We start from the raw sequence: 15,308 nt of genomic DNA, 5'->3' as shown, positions 1-15,308 counted from the left end.
CATTATTTTCTTAACAAATAATTTTCCAAAAGTTTGTACTAATTGACACTCCCACCACAAAATGTCTGATAGCGGTGGTGAGAGGTTTCTTTTTTCCTTTTTATATGCTTTTTCAAATGTAAATGATGTCTCTTGACATTATTTGAAAATGCCCAGATATGGGTCAAAAATGGTCACAAAATTGACCCGATATTTTTCAGAATCGTCTCTATATATGCTAGGGAATTTTCAACTTTCATTGTTTTGCTTGAAAATTAACAGATTTTTTTATTGTGTATCTTGCAATGAAAATCTTATTGAACATGGCTTTCCTTTTCCTAGTAAATAATTGTTGTGGACGTAACTTCACCACATCTACCCGGCTGCCATTTGAAGATTAAGGAAAGAATAAAGATGAAAAACAACGAAAACTATAAAGAAAACTAATTAGAATGTTTTCTAATTAGCTGCACATCAGCCTCCCTGGCTGATTCTGAGTTTAATGTTTCATGTGGGTGAACATGATTTCAGACATGGCCTTATTTTTATGCTTCTTAATCATTAATATTTTGTTTGTCATAGCAATTTCTTTGAAGATTTTTTTCTTTTATGACTGTGCAAAATTAGTATATCATTATATTAATTTTTAAAAAAACAGTTGAGTGAGAATTCTTCCCCCCACAAATCAGAAATTCCAGATTATTCTTAACTCAAGGTTATCATCTATTTAAATCCCTGCTATGCATGCCACACACATTTGTGACTTTTCTTTTTTTTTTTTTTTTTTTTTTTTTTGAGACAGAGTCTCGCTTTGTCGCCCAGGCTGGAGTGCAGTGGCCGGATCTCAGCTCACTGCAAGCTCCGCCTCCCAAGTTTACGCCATTCTCCTGCCTCAGCCTCCCGAGGAGCTGGGACTACAGGCACCCGCCACCTCGTCCTGCTAGTTTTTTGTATTTTTTAGTAGAGACGGGGTTTTACTGTGTTAGCCAGGATGGTCTCGATCTCCTGACTTCGTGATCGCCCATCTCGGCCTCCCGAAGTGCTGGGATTACAGGCTTGATCTACCGCGCCTGGCCACATTTGTGACTTTTCATATCTCCTTTGTTGTTGCTAAAATTGGTACAATCATAAAACTTATCTCATGATGTTATCTTTAGAATTAAAGAAATAAAATATATAAAGAGCTTTGAACAGTGTCTCATACCTAAGTAATTAATAAATTCTAGATATTATATATACCTGTTTTAAAATTTATTTCAGCTTTTTGCTCTGCCGATAAACATTATACAATTACCAGATTCAAATGTAGAACAAGTTTGAGTTTCTATGTGATTAATTGGAAAAATTAATATGAAGACAAGTTTGGTAAAGTTCCAGTTACAGGAGCTCATGAGAAATGAATGGTTTCTGTGGGAAGTGTGATTGGAGCTCAGACACACGTACAGGCACACACACACACATTTGTATGCATCTGCCTGCCTCATCTGTTTATTTGCATATATGTTATTAAGGAAATATATATAATAGCTGCTTGGAAAAATGTTAATATAATATATATATGTGTGTGTGTGTGTGTGTGTGTATATCTATATCTCTATATATATATATATAAAATAGTTGTTTGGAAAATATTAAATTTTTGGATTCTAAAATACAATTGACATTTTGAATATGTGTAAAGATAACTTTTGGAACCTGACAAATGAAGAAACCAAAATATGAGGCATAGGAAATTAAGTAATTGGAGTGGTAAGGTTGCTTTTATCTTTGATATGTGTTCATTTATTTTCTCCTCTTCTAAATTCCAGCCGCCTTTAACATCTAACAGACAGCATAGAATGGTTCTGAACTTTCAAAACCATTCACTTTTTACTTCTAATGAAGTAAAAAGGTTGAGTTCTCACCAAAATGATGTTGAGTCCTTTGTATTCAGGGAAGACGGAGAATATTTTCTTTAAAGGTGGCATCTAACTTCCTTTCTTGTTCAAGCTAGATTCCCAGAATTCCAACCTGTTCTAGGTCCGCAGAAACCATATGTGGTTGTAGAAGTGAGTAGAGGTGATTCACAACTTTGAGATGGGGTCAGAGAGAAGCTACACTGAGTCTCGTTCCAGAGGAGTTTATATAATTATGAGTCCACAGAGGAAGTCAGGAATCAACGGGAAAAAAAAAAAAAAAAAAAAGGGTTAGATGGAGTGAGCCTGTTCAGAAAGCAAGACCTCGAAGTATTTCCTGAAGCAAGAAAATATGGGTGAAGAAGACAGAGCTATCAAGGCCACCAAGGCCCCTAAGCTCCTTGGGACAGAGAAAAAGAGAAAAGACCCTATATAAATGCCTGCAAATAAAAGCTTGTTCACTCGGGCTCTATACCTGGTATTTCACCGTGGTCTCAACTTTTACACCAAAAGTTGGAAGAGGATGCAATAGGAATCCTTCAATAATAAAATTTGAAGGTCTTTTATCATCAAGATGATGGCTAAAATGGAAAACCTTCTTTCTCTTACCATTTTCTAATTTCTGTATAATATTTGGAAGCCACTGAGAAGGGGCACAATCTAGAGTTTCACCATCTACACATCTAAACATCTCAATAATAATTGGACAAAAGGTTCTGCTTTGTTTTGGATCCCAATGAAGTAATGTTATTTCTATTCTTTAAAGTACCTGTGAAAGTAAACTCTTGCTATTTATAATTCTTTAAGTTTTACAAAGCTTGCTCTTGTTGCCCAGGCTGGAGTGCAATGGCATGATCTCAGCTCAACACAACTTCCGCCTCCTGGGTTCAAGTGATTCTCCTGCCTCAGCCTCCTGTGTAGCTGGGATTACAAGCATGTGTCACCACACCCAGCTAATTTTGTATTTTTAGTAGAAATAGTGTTTTTCCATGTTGGTCAGGCTGGTCTCGACCTCCTGACCTCAGGTGATCCGCCCACCTCAGCCTCCCAAAGTGCTGGGATTACAGGCGTGAGCCACCGTGGCCGGCCCCAAAAAGCTCTTACCATAAGTATTATCTCATTTGATCCTTGCAGATAACACACAAGGGAAATAGTGTTTGTACTATAAATTTATTTCAGAGATGAAGAAGCATACATATATTTATATATTACATACATATATAAAGTTAATGCCCCATCCTGAAGTTGAATACTGTGTGACTATTAGAATCCATATCTAAGGAACTTAGCACTTATTTATGTCAGAAGTAGGAGTAGACAGTCTTTGGTATTATTATTTTAAAAAATATATCTAATACTAAGAAAACAAATAGCACATGAATTGAAATGTAGAAACCTTTGGTTATGTGATGGGGTTTCAGATTCAATGGTAGATGTTTTCTGCTCTAGTGCACAGACCTACCACACTATGTGAGGATGGACAGGTCCCTCCAGTTTCTCATAAATTTTTCTCCATCTAAAACTGATTACTCTTTGGATTTTGAACAAAGGAGAGACATGTGTGTTTTATGTTTTAAAAGGACTCCTCTAGCTAGTATGCCTAGCATAGGCTAAAGGAGACAAGGACAGAAGCAAAGATCAGTTAGGAGGTTGCTACAGTAATTGAGAGGAAAGATAAGGATGACTCAGACCAGCATGGTTGCTAGTGGTTATATGCTGGATATGTTTTGAAAAATAAATGCAACAAAATTTTCTAATAAACTGAATAAAAAAGAAAAGGAGGAGCTAATTGAGATTTCAAGTTTTGGGTCTTGATAATATCTACAGAGCTGGAACAGCTCCAGTCTCCAACTCCCGGCACGAGCGACACAGAAGACCGGTGATTTCTGCATTTTCAACTGAGGTACTGGGGTCATCTCACTGGGGAGTGCCGGACAATCGGTGCTGGTCAGCTGCTGTAGCCCGACCAGCGAGAGAGCTGAAGCAGGGCGAGACATTGCCTCATCTGGGAAGCGCAAGGGGGAAGGGAATCCCTTTTCCTAGCCAGGCGAACTGAGACACACAACACCTGGAAAATCAGGTAATTCCCACCCCAATACCACGCTTTAAGCAAACGGGCACACCAGGAGATTATACGCACACCTGGCCGGAAGGGTCCCATGGCCACGGAGCCTCCCTCATTGCTAGCACAGCAGTCTGCAACCTAACCGCAAGGCAGCAGTGAGGCTGGGGGAGGGGCGCCTGTCATTGCTGAGGCTTAGTAGGTAAACAAAGCGGCTGGGAAGCTCGAACTGGGTGGAGCTCACAGCAGCTCAAGGAAACCTGCCTGTCTCTGTAGACTCCACCTCTGAGGACAGGGCACAGCTAAAAAACAACAGGGGAAGCAGCAGAGGCCTGTGCGGACGCGAATGACTCTGTCTGACAGCTTTGAAGAGAGCAGTGGATCTCCCAACACGGAGGTTGAGATCTGAGAAGGGACAGACTGCCTGCTCAAGTGGGTCCCTGACCCCTGAGTAGCCTAAATGGGAGACATCCCCCACTAGGGGTAGTCTGACACCCCACACCTCACAGGGTGGAGTACACCCCTGAGAGGAAGCTTCCAAAGTAAGAATCAGACAGGTACACTCGCTGTTCAGCAATATTCTATCTTCTGCAAACTCTGCTGCTGAAACCCAGGCAAACAGGGTCAGGAGTGGACCTCAAGCAATCTCCAACAGACCTACAGCTGAGGGTCCTGACTATTAGAAGGAAAACTGTCAAACAGGAAGAACACCTATACCAAAACCCCATCAGTACGTCACCATCATCAAAGACCAGAGGCAGATAAAACCACAAAGATGGGGAAGAAGCAGGGCAGAAAAGCTGGAAATTCAAAAAATAAGAGCACATCTCCCCCTGCAAAGGAGCGCAGCTCATCGCCAGCAATGGATCAAAGCTGGTCAGAGAATGACTCTGACGAGATGAGAGAAGAAGGCTTCAGTCCATCAAACTTCTCAGAGCTAAAGAAGGAATTACGTACCCAGCGCAAAGAAACTAAAAATCTTGAAAAAAGAGTGGAAGAATTGATAGCTAGAATAATTAATGCAGAGAAGGTCATAAACGAAATGACAGAGATGAAAACCATGACACGAGAAATACGTGACAAATCCACAAGCTTCAGTAACCGACTTGATCAACTGGAAGAAAGAGTATCAGCGATTGAGGATCAAATGAATGAAATGAAGCGAGAAGAGAAACCAAAAGAAAAAAGAAGAAAAAGAAATGAACAAAGACTGCAAGAAGTATGGGATTATGTAAAAAGACCAAATCTAGGTCAGATTGGGGTGCCTGAAAGTGAGGGGGAAAATGGAACCAAGTTGGAAAACACTCTTCAGGATATCATCCAGGAGAACTTCCCCAACCTAGTACGGAAGGCCAACATTCAAATGAAGGAAATACAGAGAACACCACAAGATACTCCTCGAGAAGAGCAACTCCAAGACACATAATTGCCAGATTCACCAAAGTTGAAATGAAGGAAAAAATCTTAAGGGCAGCCAGAGAGAAAGGTCGGGTTACCCACAAAGGGAAGCCCATCAGACTAACAGCAGATCTCTCGGCAGAAACTCTACAAGCCAGAAGAGAGTGGGGGCCAATATTCAACGTTCTTCAAGAAAAGAATTTTAAACCCAGAATTTCATATCCAGCCAAACTAAGTTTCCTAAGTGAAGGAGAAATAAAATCCTTTACAGATAAGCAAATGCTTAGAGATTTTGTCACCACCAGGCCTGCCTTACAAGAGACGCTGAAGGAAGCCCTAAACATGGAAAGGAACAACCGGTACCAGCCATTGCAAAAACATGCCAAAATGTAAAGACCATCGAGGCTAGGAAGAAACTGCATCAACTAACGAGCAAAATAACCAGTTAATATCATAATGGCAGGATCAAGTTCACACATAACAATATTAACATTAAATGTTAATGGACTAAATGCTCCAATTAAAAGACACAGACTGGCAAACTGGATAAAGAGTCAAGACCCATCAGTCTGCTGTCTTCAAGAGACCCATCTCACATGCAGAGACATACATAGGCTCAAAATGAAGGGATGGAGGAAGATCTACCAAGCAAATGGAGAACAAAAAAAAGCAGGGGTTGCAATCCTAGTCTCTGATAAAATAGACTTTAAACCATCAAAGATCAAAAGAGACAAAGAAGGCCATTACATAATGGTAAAGGGATCAATTCAACAGGAAGAGCTAACTATCCTAAATATATACGCACCCAATACAGGAGCACCCAAATTCATAAAGCAAGTCCTTAGAGACTTACAAAGAGACTTAGACTCCCATACAATAATAATTGGAGACTTCAACTCTCCACTGTCAACATTAGACAGATCAATGAGACAGAAAGTTAACAAGGATATCCAGGAATTGAACTCATCTCTGCACCAAGCAGACCTAATAGACATCTATAGAACTCTCCACACCAAATCAACAGAATATACATTCTTCTCAGCACCACATCGCACTTATTCCAAAATTGACCACATAATTGGAAGTAAAGCACTCCTTAGCAAATGTAAAAGAACAGAAATTATAACAAACTGTCTCTCAGACCACAGTGCAATCAAACTAGAACTCAGGACTAAGAAACTCAATCAAAACCACTCAACTACATGGAAACTGAACAACCTGCTCCTGAATGACTACTGGGTACATAACGAAAAGAAGGCAGAAATAAAGATGTTCTTTGAAACCAATGAGAACAAAGATACAACATACCAGAATCTCTGGGACACATTTAAAGCAGTGTGTAGAGGGAAATTTATAGCACTAAATGCCCACAAGAGAAAGCTGGAAAGATCTAAAATTGACACTCTAACATCACAATTAAAAGAACTGGAGAAGCAAGAGCAAACACATTCAAAAGCTAGCAGAAGGCAAGAAATAACTAAGATCAGAGCAGAACTGAAGGAGATAGAGACACAAAAAACCCTCCAAAAAATCAATGAATCCAGGAGCTTGTTTTTTGAAAAGATCAACAAAATTGACAGACCGCTAGCAAGACTAATAAAGAAGAAAAGAAAGAGGAATCAAATAGATGCAATAAAAAATGATAAAGGGGATATCACCACCGACCCCACAGAAATACAAACTACCATCAGAGAATACTATAAACACCTCTACGCAAATCAACTAGAAAATCTAGAAGAAATGGATAACTTCCTGGACACTTACACTCTTCCAAGACTAAACCAGGAAGAAGTTGAATCCCTGAATAGACCAATAGCAGGCTCTGAAATTGAGGGAATAATTAATAGCCTACCAACCAAAAAAAGTCCAGGACCAGATGGATTCACAGCTGAATTCTACCAGAGGTACAAGGAGGAGCTGGTACCATTCCTTCTGAAACTATTCCAACCAATAGAAAAAGAGGGAATCCTCCGTAACTCATTTTATGAGGCCAACATCATCCTGATACCAAAGCCTAGCAGAGACACAACAAAAAAAGAGAATGTTAGACCAATATCCCTGATGAACATCGATGCAAAAATCCTCAATAAAATACTGGCAAACCGGATTCAGCAGCACATCAAAAAGCTTATCCACCATGATCAAGTGGGCTTCATCCCTGGGATGCAAGGCTGGTTCAATATTAACAAATCAATAAACGTAATCCAGCATATAAACAGAACCAAAGACAAGAACCACATGATTATCTCAATAGATGCAGAAAAGCCTTTTGACAAAATTCAACAGCCCTTCATGCTAAAAACACTCAATAAATTCATTATTGATGGAACATACCTCAAAATAATAAGAGCTGTTTATGACAAACCCACAGCTAATATCATACTGAATGGGCAAAAACTGGAAAAATTCCCTGTGAAAACTGGCACAAGACAGGGATGCCCTCTCTCACCACTCCTATTCAACATAGTGTTGGAAGTTCTGGCTAGGGCAATCAGGCAAGAGAAAGAAATCAAGGGTATCCAGTTAGGAAAAGAAGAAGTCAAATTGTCCCTGTTGGCAGATGACATGATTGTATATTTAGAAAACCCCATTGTCTCAGCCCAAAGTCTCCTTAAGCTGATAAGCAACTTCAGCAAAGTCTCAGGATACAAAATCAATGTGCAAAAATCACAAGCATTCTTATACACCAGTAACAGACAAACAGAGAGCCAAATCATGAATGAACTTCCATTCACTATTGCTTCAAAGAGAATAAAATACCAAGGAATCCAACTTACAAGGGATGTAAAGGACCTCTTCAAGGAGAACTACAAACCACTGCTCAGTGAAATCAAAGAGGACACAAACAAATGGAAGAACATACCATGCTCATGGATAGGAAGAATCAATATCATGAAAATGGCCATACTGCCCAAGGTTATTTATAGATTCAATGCCATCCCCATCAAGCTACCAAGGAGTTTCTTCACAGAATTGGAAAAAACTGCTTTAAAGTTCATATGGAACCAAAAAAGAGCCCGCATTGCCAAGACAATCCTAAGTCAAAAGGACAAAGCTGGAGGCGTCACGCTACCTGACTTCAAACTATACTACAAGGCTACAGTAACCAAAACAGCATGGTACTGGTACCAAAACAGAGATATAGACCAATGGAACAGAACAGAGTCCTCAGAAATAATACCACACATCTACAGCCATCTGATCTTTGACAAACCGGAGAGAAACAAGAAATGGGGAAAGGACTCCCTATTTAATGAATGGTGCTGGGAAAATTGGCTAGCCATAAGTAGAAAGCTGAAACTGGATCCTTTCCTTACTCCTTATACGAAGATTAATTCAAGATGGATTAGAGACTTAAATGTTAGACCTAATACCATAAAAACCCTAGAAGAAAACCTAGGTAGTACCGTTCAGGACACAGGCATGGGCAAGGACTTCATGTCTAAAACACCAAAAGCAATGGCAGCAAAAGCCAAAATTGACAAATGGGATATGATTAAACTAAAGAGCTTCTGCACAGCAAAAGAAACTACCATCAGAGTGAACAGGCAACCTACAGAATGGGAGAAAATTTTTGCAATCTACTCATCTGACAAAGGGCTAATATCCAGAACCTACAAAGAACTCAAACAAATTTACAAGAAAAAAACAACCCCATCAAAAAGTGGGCAAAGGATATGAACAGACATTTCTCAAAAGAAGACATTCATACAGCCAACAGACACATGAAAAAATGCTCATCATCACTGGCCATCAGAGAAATGCAAATCAATACCACAATGAGATACCATCTCACACCAGTTAGAATGGCAATCATTAAAAAGTCAGGAAACAACAGGTGCTGGAGAGGATGTGGAGAAATAGGAACACTTACACTGTTGTTGGGATTGTAAACTAGTTCAACCATTATGGAAAACAGTATGGCCATTCCTCAAGGATCTAGAACTAGATGTACCATATGACCCAGCCATCCCACTACTGGGTATATACCCAAAGGATTATAAATCATGCTGCTATAAAGACACATGCACACGTATGTTTATTGCGGCACTATTCACAATAGCAAAGACTTGGAATCAACCCAAATGTCCATCTGTGACAGACTGGATTAAGAAAATGTGGCACATATACACCATGGAATATTATGCAACCATAAAAAAGGATGAGTTTGCATCCTTTGTAGGGACATGGATGCAGCTGGAAACCATCATTCTTAGCAAACTATCACAAGAACAGAAAACCAAACACCGCATGTTCTCACTCATAGATGGGAACTGAACAATGAGATCACTTGGACTCTGGAAGGGGAACATCACACATCGGGGCCTATCATGGGGAGGGGGGAGGGGGGAGGGATTGCATTGGGAGTTATACCTGATATAAATGACGAATTGATGGGTGCTGACGAGTTGATGGGTGCAGCGCACCAACATGGCACAAGTATACATATGTAACAAACCTGCACATTATGCACATGTGCCCTAGAACTTAATAAGTATAATAAAAAAAAAAAATCTACAGAGCTTGGATGGAGTATTGTATACAAAAAATTACTTCAGAGGTACATAAAAAACTCAATTAAAAACAATTTCCCAGACATTTTAATAAGAATTGTAGTCTGGGTTTTAGTTGTATCTATACAATTTCAAGCTCATACGATATAGATTGAAAAAAAAACCATACTGCTTTATTATATAAGAAATGGGAGATTTTATTTATAAAACCAAAATAAAAGAATTAATAATGATAATTTTGCAGTTTATATTTAGATATAATAAAACAACTGAAGTATAAAACACCTAAGCAGATTTGTTTGAAAAAAAAAATCAACATGAACCAATGATAGCCTGTGTTAAAAATATAAGATAGTCTTAGGCTTATCTATGAATGGAAGTCAATTGTCTAGATAAGCATTTCTGTCAGCCAGCATTGCTCATCTGAACCACAGAAAAAAATAATACTATTAAAATAACTATTTTCTCAATTCTCCTAAGATACTACATAACTATCACCATTCTGAATATATATGAGATAAGTTAATTAGTATATAATTGGATGCTTTAAGGCATTAGGACTTATTCTCTTGTGTAACCATGTTTAAGAAGTGCCGGTGTAGATGAGGGCCACATCTGGCCTGTTGCCTGTTTTTGTAAATCAGGTTTTGCTGGAACACAACCATGCCTGCTGTTTACATATAATCTGTGTTGCTTTTGTGCTATAACTTTGGAGTTGAGTGGCAGGAAAGAAACTGTATAGTCAGAAAAGCCTAAATTATTTACTATCTGGCCTTTTGCAGAAATAAAGGTTTCCAAATGATTGGCTGAATCAATAAAGATAATTTGCCTACTGTAGACCATCCTGATTATATAATACCTAGAATATTCTGTCACATTTTCCACAAAAGATCTTGAAAAAAATTAATTTCAAGAAAAAGATAAACAAAACAGTATAGCAATAGGAAACTTGATATATGTGTTTAATTCAATTCATCAAAAATTATTTGTATCCTTTGTGTATATCAAACACTGTATTTGGTTTGGGGTAAAGAAAGAAAGAGCAAATATCATGTGTTCAGTGCATTTATATCCTAATAGGGAAAATACACATACATAAATGTAATGCTGTGTGGCAGTGTTAAGTTAGAACTATGTACAAAGTGCTATCTAAACATAAGTTAATTTTGCTGATGGAAGACTGGGAAACGTTTCATGCAGAGTTTAAGTTTGACCTGCACTTTTAAAGAAAACTTTGGAAAATTTTCAGGCAGACAAGAAAGAAAAGAAGTATTCTAATGGAATGATATGCATAAGCAAATAATACAAGTTATAGTTGAGGTCTTTGTAGAAAGGTGAGTACAAAAATATTTTATATGCCCAATGTAACTTTGCATATAACTTCTGACATCCTCATTCTGGTTCCTTCTACCAGCATGGAAATATTTTCATGATACAGCAGCTGCTAAATGACGTATTGGTACTTAATCCTTACTGTACATCAAGAACATGAGAAAATGGAGGCAACCCTGTTGGGTGCTCTGTGCTTCAGCCCTTCTACAATCTTCTTTTGGTCTTATTCCCTACCACTAGAACAGATGTTCCTGAGACCAGGAGTCTAGACCCAGTTCAGTATCCCATTACCTCTTCTACACCATCTCCATGTACCAGGAAGCCTGAAAATCTCTGATCCAATGCTCTGAGCCTATTTCCAAGGACTGAATGGGCCTCCTCCTTTGTCTGCAAACCTCATCTCTGACATGTGTATCCTTAGGACCATACAGCCAAAAGGAGACTGCTTGTAGTTGAGAAGCTGGTACATGTGGGTCAGGGCATACATATGTATGAGAGGGACCTCATTGTGTGGAACAGAGGTGGAGGAAAAAGAAGGAGGGCAGCACTGAGCCTCCACTTGCACTTTTGTGGTAGACCTTCTAAATGTCATGGACAAGCCTGCAGCCAGAGGCCAGAAAAGAACAATCAACTGCTAGACATTGCTCCAGAGCTGCATATAGATTAGGCTCACTTGCAGAGGAAGCAAGAGCTCAATAAAACACCAAACAAAAACCATCCTGGGGAAAACCCTTGGCTAAAGGAAATAGAATAACGGATTCTGACCTTTTGATTAATCATCAATATTTTCTATCTCTTTGCCAAGATGAAGCATAAACAGCCCCTCTACCATTACTTTCAACATATTAAAGTGAGCCTCTTCTTTTCCGCATTCTTTTGAGTAGTTTGGCCCTTTCTTCCCTTTTCTTTCTGTCTTTCTTCTTCTTCTTTTTTTTTTAATCATACTTTAAGTTCTGGGATACATGTGCAAAATGTACAGGTTTGTTACATAGGTATACACGTGTGATGGTGGTTTGCTGCATGTTTCTCTTAAACCTAGTTGCACATTAAAATGTTTGGAGGAACTTGTCAAAAATACTGATTACTGGGACATAAAAGACTCAGTAAATTAGAATATATTTGCAAGTGGTAATGTACCACTGCCACATGCATCAACCCATCATCTACATTAGATATTTCTCCTAATGCTATCCCTCCCCTAGCACCCCAGCCACTGACAGGGCCCAGTGTGTGATGTTCCCCTCTCTGTATCCATGTGTTCTCATTGTTCAACTCCCACTTATGAGTGAGAACATGTGGTGTTTGGTTTTCTGTTCCTGTGTTAGTTTGCTGAGAATTATGGTTTCCAGCTTCATCTATGTCCCTGCAAAGGATATGAACTCGTCCATTTTTTATGGTTGCATAGTATTCCATGGTGTATATGTGCCACATTTTCTTTATCCAGTCTATCATTGATGGGCATTTGGGTTGGTTCCAAGTCTTTGCTATTGAGAATAGTGCTGCGATAAACATATATGTACATGTGTCTTTATAGTAGAATGATTTATAATCCTTTGAGTATATACCCAGTAATGGGATTGCTGGGTCAAATGGTATTTCTAGCTTTAGATCCTTGAGGAATCACCACGATGTCTTCCACAATGGTTGAACTGGTTTACACTCCCACCAACAGTGTAAAAGCATTCCTATTTCTCCATGTCCTCTCCAGCATCTGCTGTTTCCTGACTTTTTAATGATCGCCATTCTAACTGGTGTGAGACGGTATCTCATTGTGGTTTTGATTTGCATTTCTTTAGTGACCAGTGATAAGCTTTTTTTATATGTTTGTTGGCCATATAAATGTCTTCTTTTGAGAAGTGTCTATTCATATTCTTCGCCCACTTTTTGATGGGTTGTTTGTTTTTTTTGTAAATTTGTTTAAGTTCCTCGTAGATTCTGGCTATTAGCGCTTTGTCAGATGGATAGATTGCAAAACTTTTCTCCCATTCTATAGGTTGCCTGTTCTTTCCATAGTTCAGTCATCTCTGAGCTTCAAGAATTTATGAGGAAGAGAATTTTGCATTGATTAAGACTTTTAAATATATGGGAAATACCTAATTTATTTATAATTACTTTATAATTTAATTATTTCTCATTAACTGCACATAAAAGTATCTCAAAACAAATAATAATTTGTCTCCAATATATCACGGTCTAACTTTAATTATCTTATTTAAAATATATTGTTTTGCTCAAATTGCTCTTTTCGTATTTTTTAAATGCTACAACAGCCCACAATATTTTGTTTCTAATGAGTTTTAAGACTAAGCATTACTTAGTTTGCCCCAGTTTTTCATACATTGTAGATTCTGCTTAAAATAGCTTTGCCTTGTTTATACATATGCATTTACATGACTATTTAGGCTTTTAGGTCAATTTTTTAATGTAAAATTTATAAGTAGAGAAAAATAAGCAATATGCTCAACTTATTAGGGACCAGAGAAAATTAATTCCTGTAGAAAGACTATAGATTTTAATCCACAGTTTATCTATAAGGTTATTAAAAATTACATAAATGACTAAAAAGGTTTTTTTTTTTTCCTATTTCCTCATTGAATGAAACTTGTTTTTTTTAAGCAAAGTAACAAAAGGATGAGTAATTTGATATATCTATACTGGGCTAGCTAGAGTTGTACTGGAGAATTTGACCAGAGTCAAGTTCCAGAAGACTGTGTGTGCCATGCTAAACTACTTGGTCTTTATGATGTGGTCAGTGGGAAAACCATTTGGTCTTTATCATGTGGACAGTGGAAATTTGGCAGAGTTTTTTTGTTGTTGTTGTTTGTTTGTTTTGTTTTTTTGGACAGTGTGGATGAGCAGATCTGGGTTTCAGATATATTCTTGGAACTGTGAAGGACTATTCGGAGGGTGAAGATTCTAAAAGGAAAAATAAAAATAAAAATAAAAAATAAATCAGTTAGAAGGTTGTTACCACAGTCCTCATCAGAGGAATTGGTCCAGACCAGGGCAGTGGCAGTGGCAGTGTGAGGGAGAGACAGAAAGGACTCATCAAAGAGAAAGAAGTGTTATTTATGGGAAACAGGAATGTTTAGTCTAGAGAAAAGAATCCATACACAAGGTTTTGAAGTGGAGACTTTTTGTCTGGTTTTGAAGTGAAGTTGAATTCTCTTTCTCTTCCCCTGTCTCTCTTAAAATTTCCATAGACATACAACTTTTGATGGAGGGTGTGTTTTCTCCTAGAGGAGGCATTCCAAACATGGAAGCAGTGGAGTGGTACAAGTTGCAATAGATTATAGATGACAGTCTAGTTATACTAGATCTTAGATATTATTTAGATAAATGATTATAAATAAATTAGATTAACTTGAGTGAGGATAAAAGGAAAGAAATTATCAATAGTGTATTACTGAGATGGATGTAGCAGTGGTATTAACATTTGAGTAGTACTTTCTGCTCTTCTGCTCAATATTATTTTTTCTAGACTACATTGTAAACCCCATCACCTTTTTCCCCTAGCACAGTTCCTAGCATATAGTGGGTACTTGATGTAATTTAGGATGAACGAATGAATCATCAATGAAGAGTATTAGGCAGATATGCTTATATACATTTTCTCACACTACACGTTTCTCTTAAACTTAGTTGCACATTAAATCATTTGGATGAACTTGTCAAAAATACTGATTACTGCGACCTACCAAGACCCACTGAATTAGAATATCTTTGGAAGTGGGAGAAGTATAGACATGAAATATCACATACTAATATTTTCAAAAGTTTCCTGGTAAACATGCAGCCAGAATTGAAAACTGTTTCTACATTGCACAAATGTTTCTTTATCTATAACCAATTTTCCTTTGTTTTAGGGAAAAGGCTGATTCTTAAACGGCAAGTTTGCAGTTCCATATCATTTTTATGTAGACAGCAACTGCTGGTAAATTTTCTTGCAAAATAATTGCTGGACAATTAAGTGCAACTACTTACTTGGTTCTCTCAGAGTCAGTATTAAAATTATTGGTGGTGAAATGCTTGTGGTGGCAGCAGAACCACCATTATGATCATAATGAGAAAAGGGCATTTGAACTATTTTCTTAAAATTATAAATCAGGTCAGGGCATGGTTTCTGTG

At 38.0% G+C, this 15,308-nt stretch overlaps 1 protein-coding gene across 7 annotated transcripts in view; it reads left to right on the top strand.

The window, feature by feature from the left end:
• Positions 1-15,308, top strand: part of PPFIA2 (PTPRF interacting protein alpha 2) — a 516,520-nt gene that overhangs the window by 248,590 nt on the left and 252,622 nt on the right. The gene's annotated exons all lie outside the window — the stretch shown is intronic.

The sequence above is a fragment of the Rhinopithecus roxellana genome, chromosome 10 (genome assembly GCF_007565055.1).
Source record: "Rhinopithecus roxellana isolate Shanxi Qingling chromosome 10, ASM756505v1, whole genome shotgun sequence".
NCBI classification, from domain to species: Eukaryota; Metazoa; Chordata; class Mammalia; order Primates; family Cercopithecidae; genus Rhinopithecus; species Rhinopithecus roxellana.
The sequence above is the reverse complement of the archived record's forward strand: the minus strand, read 5'-3'. Positions and strand labels throughout refer to the sequence as shown.